We start from the raw sequence: 12,245 nt of genomic DNA on the forward strand, positions 1-12,245 counted from the left end.
CTGCTTTGGAGAGGGTTCACCAAGCAAGCTTTTTAAGCTTTTTGACTCTTTTAACACTGATACAAGGAATAATTATTTCTCTCTGCCGACGCGATTGTTAAAAGAAGAGAAACCCCGGATTGTGGTGGCTTCGTGGATGCTATTCTTTTTGCACCACAGCAGGATTCTTGGCTGCCAGTCCAAGCTGCTTTCACTTGCCAAGTTTTAAGATGCCGGTTTTGCCTTTCATTTTATTGTTCCTTTCGCAACGTTAAAGACCGACTTAAAAAACCATGCACAGCTGCTATCGGGGAGGGGGGGGGGGAATTATTTGAATTTTGCACAAGAATGGAGATGAGGGAGGCAAGGAGAGAGCGCTGTGATGTAACCACAACGACACCCACAGAAATATTCCCAATATTGGGGGGGACGGGCTGGCGCTCGGAATCCTGGCGTCTCCCTACGGCACGGGTGGGATCTGGGATGAGAGAAGGGAATAATAAACCCACAGCCAGAGCCACGAGCAACCACGTTAGAGGTGGAGGTTGAGACTTCTCCCCCCCCCCCCCCTCCCCGCCACCCCACCACCACCACCTCATTTTTTTTTTTTTATTTTTTTTTAATTTTTTTTTAATCCACTTAAGACCATTCTTCCTCGTGGAGGATTCCTTCCAGGGGGGGTGCAGAGGTTGGGGAGCAGCCCTGCTAACAAAAGGATTCCCCCCCCTGCCCACGTCCTGCCACCCCACCCTCCGGCAGGATTCACCCATGCCCAGACACCACGGCCTTTCTTTGACGCGACGCCACGGGAAGAGACTCGGCACCAGCCCAGTTCAGCTGCTCCTCCATCCATCAAACACGTCCCTTCCTCGTAAGCCACCCATTTTACTTTTTTATAGCATAAAAAGCAGGAATAGATTATTTTTATTATTATTATTATTATCTTTTTTTTTTTTTAATTATTATTAAAAACTCCCCAACTTCTCTGTCCGGGAGTCGATTTATTTTATTTTTACTTGACGGAGCTGGGACCGGCGCCAAGGCTCAAATGCATTTAAAACGAACAAAACAGCAACAAAAAGTTGTTTGTGATCCTTCTCAGGCTTTAACTATTAAAAGCATTACAGGGGGGCTTATGCTCCATATATAGAATAATACAACTCCTCTGCCAGACACACGCCGAGTCAGCCCGAACAACTACTTCTTGATGCAGATGTTGGAGGCACTTTATACTTCATATGCATGTAAAGAAAATTCCCACTGGGACACGGCTCCTTGCAGCCAGGAATGCCCAGGGGGCAGCAGGAATGGCCGGGCACAACTATATTTCCCAATCCATAGGTGACTGTTTATCCAGCCCCGCGAGCCAGCAAATGGAAGCTGTTTCAAACATACAGTAACCAAGGGGTGAAAACAGCCCTGGCACCAGCTGTTGTATGTGCAGAGGTTCACTGCTGACTTTACAGCAGGAGATGAATCCACAGTCTCCACCCCCCCCCCCTCCCAAAACCCCCCAGTTTCATATTTGAGGAGAAAAAAAAAAAACAACAAACCCCGACTGCAGACGAAGTTTCTATGAAAACCAACAGCCTCGAACAAAAGCAGCGTGAATTAATAAGGGGAGGGGGGGGGGGGAGAAGAAAAACAGAAGCTTTGTTCTAAAGTGGAAGCATAAGATGTGAAATTTCAAAATCAGATGGCTCGGGCTGTGATTTCTTTCATTTCAATGAATTGATCTGTTGCTAAACTGCTGCTCTGGTGCCAAGAAAACTTTTAACTCTTTCGGCTCAAAACGCCCCCCGTGTTTTGCTGGTTTTCTCTCTCTCTCTCTCTCCTCCCAAGAATTAAATGAGAAAGGAGAAATTAAAAAGGAAGTGGGGAAGTAAAAAAAAAAAATAGGAGAGGATGAAAAGGATGGGGGAATTAAACCTGGAATTAAACCCACGAGCACGAGCAGAGCACAAAAGAGCCCCGGTCTGGAGCGTTGCGGTGCTTCGGGAGAACTTCTACTGTACAAACAACGTGGTTCTGGCTCTCACAACGTTGCTAAAAACTTGGAAAGGAGACAGAAAGGCCTCCAACCTTCCCAATTCCACCTCCAGCAAGAACTCCGGGGCAATCCCACCAAAAGCAGGGCTACCAGCAAGGAAAACCACCGGCTCCCTGACCTCATTCAGTGCAAATATTCCACTTACCGAGAATGCCTTAAGCATTTCCAACAGAACCCCCTTCCCTGCACGTGTGAAAAAGGACACCAAAAAAAATAATAATTTAAAAAAAAAAAGAGCAAACTGAAAAGCTTTCAAAACCAACCCAAAATAGAGCTGCTTTGGTGAAATTTGGGTGAAAGTTCCTAGTGCTTTGCCGTTTTTGGTTTGGGGTTTGGTTTTGCCCACTTAAAAAAAAAACAAACGAATAAAAACGGACGTGTCGTAATTAGAGATCATTCCAGGGGGAAAAAAATATTTGTGTGTAGAATAAAACAAACAAAAAAAAGAAAAGAAGAAAAATGTATTTATATATCTATATACCTCCCTCTTTCCAGTTCTGCTGCAGTTCCCCCTAAACTGCTGCTGCTTGCTCCAATCTGCTGCCTGCTTAACAACGGAATGACAGGCAACATCTGTTTGTACAGAAGCCAAGAGAGAGCCTTCAAAATTTTTTTGGCTCAGTTTCTTTTTTTATTTTTCTTTTTCTACCCCCTCCCCCTGGAAAGCTTGGAAAAGGGTAAAAGAAAAAAAAAATAGAAGTAAAAGAAAAAGTCAAAAGCACCCAGCAAGGTTTTGAAGCGACTCAAGTGAGGCAGCAACTCTTTTTCCCCTTGAGTTATTTCAAGGTACAGGACTCGAGGAGAACTCTTTGCTTCTCTCCACCCTCCTCCCCTGCTCTCCCCACCCTACAGCCTCTCTCTTGCCCCATGCCATTAATAAAGAATCACACAAACTGGGGGAAAAAAAACCAGAATCCAACGTACCTTGATCCCTAAAAGGCCACTCCCTCCTACGGGGAGGGAGGGGGTTCTTCAAGAGGCAACTAAAAAAAAATGGCACGGGGAGGGGAATATGGGATTCAGGGACAGTCTTGCCACAGTCCTCTCACCCTGGTGGTTTGGGGTTTTTTTCCCCCTCTCCTCCATTTTACAGACTAGAAGATACACGGTGCATATTTGCAAAATAAAAGGAGCCGTTTCGAAATAAGTAGAGAGGCGGATTACGGTGATCACTATTTAAAAATAAATAGAAATTAAATAAATAAATAAAAAAATCAGCCCAGCTCCAAATACAATTCAAATGACTAACAATGTCAGGCTACTGCCAATTCTGTGGCAAGTCGGGAGAAAGCACAATAATTCCACATGCTGAGATGTGAGCAACTGGAAAGAAACCAACTCTCTGGAAGTCACAATGAAAACTATCACGGTGCCCCCACCCCCAGCCTGAGTCTCCCCCTGTACCCTCCTCTCTCCAGGGAGGGGGGAAAGAAGGAAAAAAAAAAAAAATTAAGCCACTAATTTAACAAAAGGAAAAAGGGGAAGGAAAAAACAACAACAAGACCATCAAGAGAAGCTGTTTAAAAACTCGGGGAATGTTTTATTCGCTGGCGATTTGGGACAACGCTCCTGCACACACACACACACACACACACACAACCCCCCCCGAATGAAAAAATGAGGAAAAAAAATAAAATAACCAGACAAGTTGCTAAGGAGACTTGTGTAAACTCGGAATAGAGGCACATTTCTGGCCTTTCCCCCCATATTCCATCTCGTATTCCGATCACGCACCACTGCGGCACGATTGCACCAATGCACTGCATTAATCTTGGCCTTAAACGGGCTGACTGGCAAAGCAAACTGTGTGTATGGATCATCTTTCAAACTTAACAAGTTAAAGGCAGAGAGGGTGGTGGTGGGTGGGGAGGGCTGGGGAGGAATGGGGGGGGGGGGAGGGCGGGAACCTTGCTGCTGAATATAAAATATAGGAGCCGAGCTTAGTAAGGGAATTTTAAAGAGGAAGTGTGATCCGGGCTGAGATAGCAGAGCTGAAAGGCTCCCCGAGCTCTTGCTGAGTCTCCCTCTCCCACTTCTCCTGACAAAATCCCCAGCCCCTGGCAGATGTCTGAATCCCTGCCAGATCCAACAATGTGGGACCCACTCGCTGCCACCACACGCTCGGGGCTCATTCTCTCAGCACAGTGGGGTCATATATACATATTAAACGACCTTTTTTCTTCCCCCCCTCCCCTCTTCAGTCCCTGGTGGGCATGTTCCCAACCCAGACATTTAGATATAATATTTTCACCTGTATTTAGATATAATATTTTCACCTTGTGCCTATAGGGAGATTAAATCAAAGCCTGAACTATTTGTGCACGGTGCCTGTTGACCTTGTCCAAGACACAATTAAATTTGGTGGGTTTGGTTTGTTTTTTTCCTGTCTCTTGATTTGGGTGCAGGAAATCCATTTCTTTCTTTAAGCCCTCTTCCCATCTCTCACAACCCCAAATCCTCTCCTGCTGATGGACAGCTCAGTGTGATCACTCAACACCTGCTTTTTTGCTCCTTTTGTGCCCTGCATTTCACGAGAGGGGGATTTCCATCCTCACATGAGGAATCCAGTAATCTACAGGAAAAGCCAATTTCATGGGCTGTGCCTTGGAGCTGCTCCCAGAGCATTCCCCTGCTTTCAGCTCCCACTCAGCAACCTGGGCTGGTGGAAGGTGGCCCTACCCATGGCAAGGGGTCGGATGGAGATGGTCTTCAAGGTCCTTTCAAACCCAAACCATTCCAGGATCTTGTGACTGCGGGGTTTTTGCTCAGCATATTCCAGAAGGGGAACCCAAAGTGCCCCAAAGAGCATCATCTCTGCTTTACACCCAACAAAAGTGCAGGAGAAGCGACTCCTTGTCCCTGTCACTGCCAGGCCACGGTGCCACCCCATCCAGGAGGAGCATTCCCATGTGCTGGGAATGCACCAAACCCTCATTCCCTGCCCCAGCACTCGTATTCCTGTGAGGGGCTGGAGCCCTGTGCTCAGGAAGGGGTGAGGGTGCTGAGCAGCCACACGTCCCACGGGCTTTTTGTCTCAGCTGAAACCCAAGATGCAAATGGGGAACTGTGACTAATGGTCTTGACAGGGCATAAAGAGGGGACAATGTAAGAATTCTGGAAAAAAAAAAAAAAAAAAGTTAAGAGTTGGACTCTGAGCATCATGTGGAGAAAGGAGAGACTGGGCAGCAGGAACAACTCCACTGGTTTCCTCCACTTAATCTAATGACAGTCTCGCTCATCAGACTTTTATCACAGCCAGTTCTGGCAGAGTCCCTTCCTTTCAGCTCCAAACGACACATTACGGACATAGGAGAAAACCAGAAAGCTCTAATTGCTAAATTCCAGCTCCAAAGCAAGTGAATTTGTGCCACTGCACGAGTTAGAGAATGAAATGTGTATTTTAAAAACGCCCCTTGGGGTGTTAGTGCTCAAGTGGCTACTGAGTGGATACTAAGCCCCCCTGAACCTCACTCCCTGAAATTCAGAGGAGTCTAGTGTTGCCTCCCCTCATGATTTCTCATTTCTCTTCCACAGATCTACTGGAAAGTGGAAAATTTGACTCACCTGACTGCTTGTCTTTGTTTGGGAAGGGCCACCTAAAACAAAAATACCAAATCAACAAGTTAAAATCATTCATTTAAGATTTGGGGGTTGTCCTGCACAAGTAAGGAAAAAGTAGAAATCATCATCAAAAAAAAAAAATACCAAAAACATTTTTTCTCACGTTCTAGGGGGTTTTTAAGTTAAACAAAAGCACACAAAATAAACATTCCCTTTTTCCCTTGCTTGCTCAGTTCCTTTCTACAGAGTGATGCTCCAAGCCCAAAAAGAAGGAGTCTGAGCACCCCAAAGGTTCAGGTCCACACACTTACAAACAGCTGAAATGAGGTTTAAGGTGTTGTTGCAGCTTCTGAAGGAGGTTTTCACTTCTACAGCAGGGCCAGGAGATGGGATCGTGCCACAGCTCCTCATGCCAGTGAAAAAACAGTCATTTTACCTTAAAACTAGTGAAAATGGTACAGACCTAAGCAACCACTGAGCTGGCTCAGGGCTGCTCACACCCTCCTGCCCCCTGGGTGAGCTGCCTGCAGACATTCAGACCTTCAGCCCGTCCAGGTGAGCTGGGAAGATGTTCTTTGCCTCCAGCGAGCCATCTGTAGTTCTCCTTTGAAAAATCTCCTCCTGCACAGCAGATCCTCCCCAGCTCTGCTGAGGCTGCTCCAGCCCTTCACCAGCAAGGAGAGGAGCGAGCCCTGAGCAACCCCACTGAAAGGAACAGCTCAATACCAGCAAAGATCTGCACCTCTGCTCTCAAAATCCATCCTGACCGCGGGGACACGCTCGTGTCTGCACAGCCTGGACACAGCCTGGACACAGCCTGAGCGTCTTTCCAAGGAAAACAGAATCCACAGGTCTCAGACCACTAAGCCATCAGTAAGGCAGGGCATTTGCAAGGCAGCAATGTGGAGAGAAAGCTGAGAAGTAGCAAGAAAAATCGCTTTAAAATGAAAGAGAATAGGTTTAGATTGGAGATATGGAGGAATCTTCCCTGGGAGGGTGGGGAGGCCCTGGCACAGGTTGCCCAGAGAAGCTGTGGCTGCCCCAACCCTGGAAGTGTCCAAGGGCAGGTGAGAGAAATTTGGGATAGTGGGAGGTGTCCCTGCCCATGGCAGGGAGGTGTAATAAGATGAGCTCTGAGGTCCTTTCCAACCCAAACCACTGAGGGATTCCACAATGAAAAGCTGAAGAGGCAAAAATACACTAAAAACCCCTGCAGATGCAGCACCAGGTACTTTTTCATGCATTCCCAGTTTTGGGTCCTGACATTCTCAGAGGAATTTCTGGTGCTGAGGTTGACTAAGTGGGGCCACATTTTTTGTTTTGGTTGCAAATTGGAAGCCACTATTTTTATCCACAAGTCCCCCAAAGCATCTGTTTCTCTCTAGCTATTTAAGATTTCCTTTTATAAGACCTAGTTAGAGGTGTATCATTATTTTTAAACGTTACTCTTTGCAGTCACACTTTTTTATCATCCTGACACTGTCATTATCTGTGCATTTGAACTGGGTAATTTGAAGACGAGGAGATAAAATCCTTGCAGGGGGTCTGAGAGCTGCTTCCCCTCGAGCAAATATTTTGGGATAATTCCTCCAACCTGGTACAAGCAAACCCTTCCTGCTTTTAAAGTCATCTAGAGAAAGGAACTGTTTGGGAGCATCCATTCAGAATAGGTTGAATCACCAGCAGAAAAAGAGATACCCCACTTGTTTCTAACTTCTAGCCAAGGCACAACCATCTAGAAAAACCTGTGCAAAAACATCGTTTGCTTTCACTGGAAACTGTATTCACAGCAAATTCTGTTTCTTCCAAGGAGTAAAAAATGGGAATATATCAAACTGTTCCATGGTTGGACTGCAAGGCAGAAGACACTGTGTCTTATTTAATGAGCTACACAGAGTCACAATTGCAGCAGGTCTGAGACAACAGCAGTTTTGGACCACTTAAGGGTTCATCTAATGTGTTGTAAATGCAGCTCAGGTCATTTAATTCAGGAGGCCACTTCCATTCTGCAGTTTCTCTGACAGACCCACCTTGCACCTACTAATGGCTGTGGGGGTTTTTTATTGCCTCACCACTGCTGGCCCCAAGTGACAGGAAAGTAAATGAAAACTACTCCAATCTCCTCCTAGAGCAGGCAGAACACACCTCCCTGCTACCTGACAGGCCAGGGACGTCATGTTCCAGGCACCAGCAGTGGGATGCTACCACAGCATGGACAAAGTCTCACTAAAAGTCCAAAAGGGACCAAAAGCCTCAAGCTCTGGGTCCAATGTGAGAGCCAGACCCAGGCAGGAGTGGTGTTTGGAACTGCACCTCGAGGGGAGCAATGAAACCAGACACAAGATATGTAGAATTTCAGTTCCTGACAAGCAACAGCCCAAATCTGACCTAAGATTGTGCTGGGCTTGATGTTGTACTTGGAGTCAAAGCTGCTACACTGTCCAAGAGCAGGTCAAGTGCATCAAGTGGGGAACAGAGTCACACATTAGGAATGGGCTGGGTTACATTTTTCACACCTGTCAAGGCTTTCCAGCAAGAAATTTTCTCCTCTACGTGGGCATCCACATGAAATCCTACAGAGAAAAAAAGTCTGCCCTCTTCCACCTTGAAACCAAAGCTGCAACAAAGAGACCAAGCTGAGCAAAGGCAAATTTTAGCCAGAACAGCAAGGGATCAGTGGGAGTGGGAACGACCTCAGTGGGTGGGGAGGTGTGTCAGCCCCTGGACAACCATGTTCATCAGGACTCAGCATCTCCTGGGGAACACCAAGGGTGCACATTTCTCTCCCCCAGGCTGCCCATCCCTCCCCAGAGCTGCCCCTGCCTGCCGTGTGCCCTCTGGGGAGAACATGTGCACACACCTACACATTCCTGCTGCATTATTCCATGGAAGGCTCCTTCCCTTGGCCACTGGTGCGCTGAGCTCCGAGCTAAGCAGCCCTCTGAGAGCCAAGGCAAAGACAAAAATGCTTGACTGGCATCTCATCAGGTATAAATCATGTGGGAAAGGTGTTTTGCTGCCATGTTCCTGTGAGTCCAACCTTCAAACAGGGAACACAACGACCCAAAACAGGACAACTGATTTAGTAAACTATTCTAGACGTGCAAAGCCATGAGTAGGTGCAAATGAATTTAGGAGAAAATGGATATTGGCACAACTAATGAAAGCCCCCAGTAACTGTCCTTCCCTCTCCCCTTCCCTCCTAACACGAAGCTGGCAAGTGCCCATGTCAGGTACCAGGGAGACAAACCTTCATCCCAGTCTTCTCCATCAGATTGTGACTCTCCTTTGCAAAGAACTTCTTCAAATAAGTGGATTCCAATGATCAGAACTTAATAAAATAAGATTCTTCACCTTCCTTTTAGCACTGCTTCATTCCTTGGGCTTCCAACCAAACCCAGAGAAAAATGTACCCTCTACCTTCGTTTCCTGGTGCTGTTACCCCTCAGTCCCTCTGCTCCAAGCTGTTCCTCACTGTCACCAGGCTGAGTAAACAGCATTAATCATCATGTCCTTCAAACTTGTCTGAGCTTTTGTGCCCTTACTTTCAAACTTCAAAGGGTTTCTCTCTCGTGGGCACACGGGGCCAAAGCATTATTTTAACCCCAGAGTTAAGACTCTCAGAAAGTTGCTTGCACCACCAACGAGGAGCTTTCAGGATTGCCAAGTTCACTGCTGAAATGGTGAGAGCAGAGCACGAGGTTTTCCAGGCAGGGGATGGAGCACAGGGAGAGGCAGCGATTTTCAGGAGCTCACAGAGGAAGTGCACAACCGAGCCTGGAATTTATCTCACATCTCTTGGTTCCAGTCCAAATGCTTAAACCACAACATCATCCTTCAGGCCTGGGACACCAACTAAACCTTTAACCCTCGTATTGTAACAGCCTGAAGCGTTTCTAACAGGTTTTGAAGCAGAGGTGGCCTCCAGCCCCAAGGCAGGATCCTGATCTGGCTGCCCAGTGTTCAAAGACAAGCCCAAGTTTGGGACCTGTCTGTTGGGGGACAGCCCACGCTGGTTTTAATCTCTGATTTGGGCATCTCACACCCCGGACATGACACAACACTGCACATATTTCTGCCTCAGCTGTGCTCTGACAGTTTGCTGGGCTCTGAAAACGGGGAGGGAGAATTTTCTCCAGACTCAGTATCTCACTGAGAGTGTGTCCCTTGCCACTCCTTCCCTCTGCAACCTCAAAAGGGAAAAAAAAAATGGAACAATCAGAACTTTAGGAAAACTGTAAAGCAGCGAGCAGAATTCCAAAATAATTTGGAAAGAGACTGCTGAAGCACAAACCAACGAGTCTTCTTGGAGAAGGTTTGTGGGGAGGAAAGAGGGAGGTCTTCTACTGCCCAAAACACTGCTTTTAGTAGGTATAAAAACACTGTCACCCCATTTCCCCTCAACACAGATCCAGATAGAAAATAAAGTGAAATGTGTTGATTATCATAGGAAGAGTGATGGCTGGGGAGGGAAGGAAGGAGGAGTAAGAGACATGTGTCTACATGCTCACCACAAAAGCAAGGAGGGTTGAAGTGCAGCAGACTGAAAGCAGCCAGTCTTACTGGGGCAGGACATGACCCTCAGGGCCACTTGTCCACCTCCTCTGCAGCCTGAGAGTGGAGAAAGGCCAAGTGACACCAGTGGGGTCACAGCTGAGCACATCCCACAGATCACTGATGGGGAAACACCTGCCTCTTTCAGACCACAGAGTGAAACTGTTCCACCACTTCAGCTTTTCTGGCTGCACATCCCCTCAGAACAGAGTGTTTGATCTCATCTCCACTTCCCAAATCTGGGTCACCTCAACCCGTGGCTGTGCTGCCAGTGACACCTCTAAGATTTGCCACAGCCCTGCCTGAAGTAAGTTTGGGGGCATTAAACAGCAGACAAGCACCTAATGAGCAAATAGACAGGCTTCTTATGGCCCAGTCACAGAAGGGGATGGATCACCCACCTTCAGTGATGGCTCACTTACAACCAAAAGCCAAAAAAATTCACCTTTCCAGCTCTGGACACAGCCACAGCAGAATGCATCATTCCTTCCCACCGTGCTGTTCCAGTCTGGCTGCTAAACTTGTCTCTGGTAAGAGGAAACAGGGATGGAACAGGCTGGGAAAGTGGTTCACACGCTGCTGTCACAGTTCCCGGAGATACCCTGGTGTCTCTCTTTGAGGTACTTGCACATCTAAGATCAGCACAACTGAACTGAAAAAATGAAAGCTGAAACCAGCCCTCACAATTCAACAAATGCAGTCTTTTCCCTTTCCTTGCTCATATGGAATTGTCCCCTGAAAGCAGGAACATGTAGAAGACACTCTTGTTTGTCACAGCCAACATCCCCTGCTGCAAACTGGAAGAGGGAGAAGAGCTTCAGACCTGCTTTAGATTAGGAAGAGACAGGAGAAATAAAAAGAGCATCTGACACCAAAATAAAACTATTTTGGTCACTGCCATATCCCTTATTCTAAATGAAGCAATTGTGGGCTACGTTTGTTTTGCATTCATAATTAGCAGACAGAACAGATGGCAAAGGCGTCACTTAAAGCCACATGGCCGACAAAATAACCCAGGCTGCCAGTGCAGTTTTTCACCAGGAACAAGGAATACTTTCCCTTCTTCTTCCCAGAGAAAGGAGGCCAGCAAACGGCTGCATGGAGCAGGGGATTCACCGCAGACAGGAATCCATTGTGTTCTGGAGTGTGGTGACTGCTGGCTGAGCCAGGGAGAAAAGGGCAACGGCAAAGGGATTGCTAAGGGAACAAAAAATAGGAATGGAAACTAGGGATACACTGCCAGCAACACAATGAGGGGCTCAAATAAACATATATTCTCTCCTCCCTTTGGTCTTGTGGTTCAGGCATAGGCTGGAACCCGGGACATCTGTGCTACATTTAAAAGACAGATGAACCAGAGACTTTTATCAGTGAAGGCATTTGTTGTCCCACACTCATACCTGACCCCTTGTGTGTTAAAGGTGCTTATCCTCTTCATACCTTTCTCCCTATAAGGTTACTGGAAAACTCACTAACAAACTCTCCATCCTTGGAAGTGTCCAAGGCCAGGCTGGAGGGGGCTTGGAGCAACCTGGGCTAGTGGAAGATGTCCCTGCCCATGGCAGGGGGTGGAACAAGATGATCTTTAAGTCCCTTCCAACCCAAGCCATCCTGTGATTCTATAAGACAAGCAAGGCACAAAGTTTAATGCATCACCCACTGCACATGGACAGTTCATAGCCACAGCCAGGACAGACTATTCCACCAGAAATCTGGAGCATAAAACACACGTGTGGCACTCACAGCCTCAAGAACAGGGAAGGAATGGGATAAAAAAATCCCACATTCTACTTGCTAAGAACATCAAGGTCTTGGTCTGTTGGGTGGTTCTGCCCTTGTGACCCAGAACACAGGTATGTGAACCCCTCAGAGGAAGAACTTCCCTGGGGAATCTCTCCTGACAGCCCATCTTGTGCAACAAAAACCTCCTCCAGAGCCCCAACGATTTAATCCCGGTGAACATCCCTGCTTCTTGGAAAGAAAAAGGAGACACGGATACTGACACAGTTTCATTCCTTTTATAGCCTTGTGAGGTCCTCAGACAGCCTTGCTGATGGGCCACAAGAGGATTTTGGCACCCTGTTCCCTGAGCACCATGGAT

At 47.1% G+C, this 12,245-nt stretch overlaps 1 long non-coding RNA gene across 1 annotated transcript in view; it reads right to left on the reverse strand.

Moving 5' to 3' along the window:
* Positions 1-12,245, reverse strand: part of LOC116797802 — a 49,429-nt gene that overhangs the window by 951 nt on the left and 36,233 nt on the right. Inside the window, exon 5 of the long non-coding RNA XR_004360753.1 lies at positions 5,594-5,625. This is a non-coding gene — a long non-coding RNA (uncharacterized LOC116797802). The remainder of the gene's footprint in view (positions 1-5,593; positions 5,626-12,245) is intronic.

This window comes from Chiroxiphia lanceolata, chromosome 23 (assembly GCF_009829145.1).
Source record: "Chiroxiphia lanceolata isolate bChiLan1 chromosome 23, bChiLan1.pri, whole genome shotgun sequence".
NCBI lineage: Eukaryota > Metazoa > Chordata > Aves > Passeriformes > Pipridae > Chiroxiphia > Chiroxiphia lanceolata.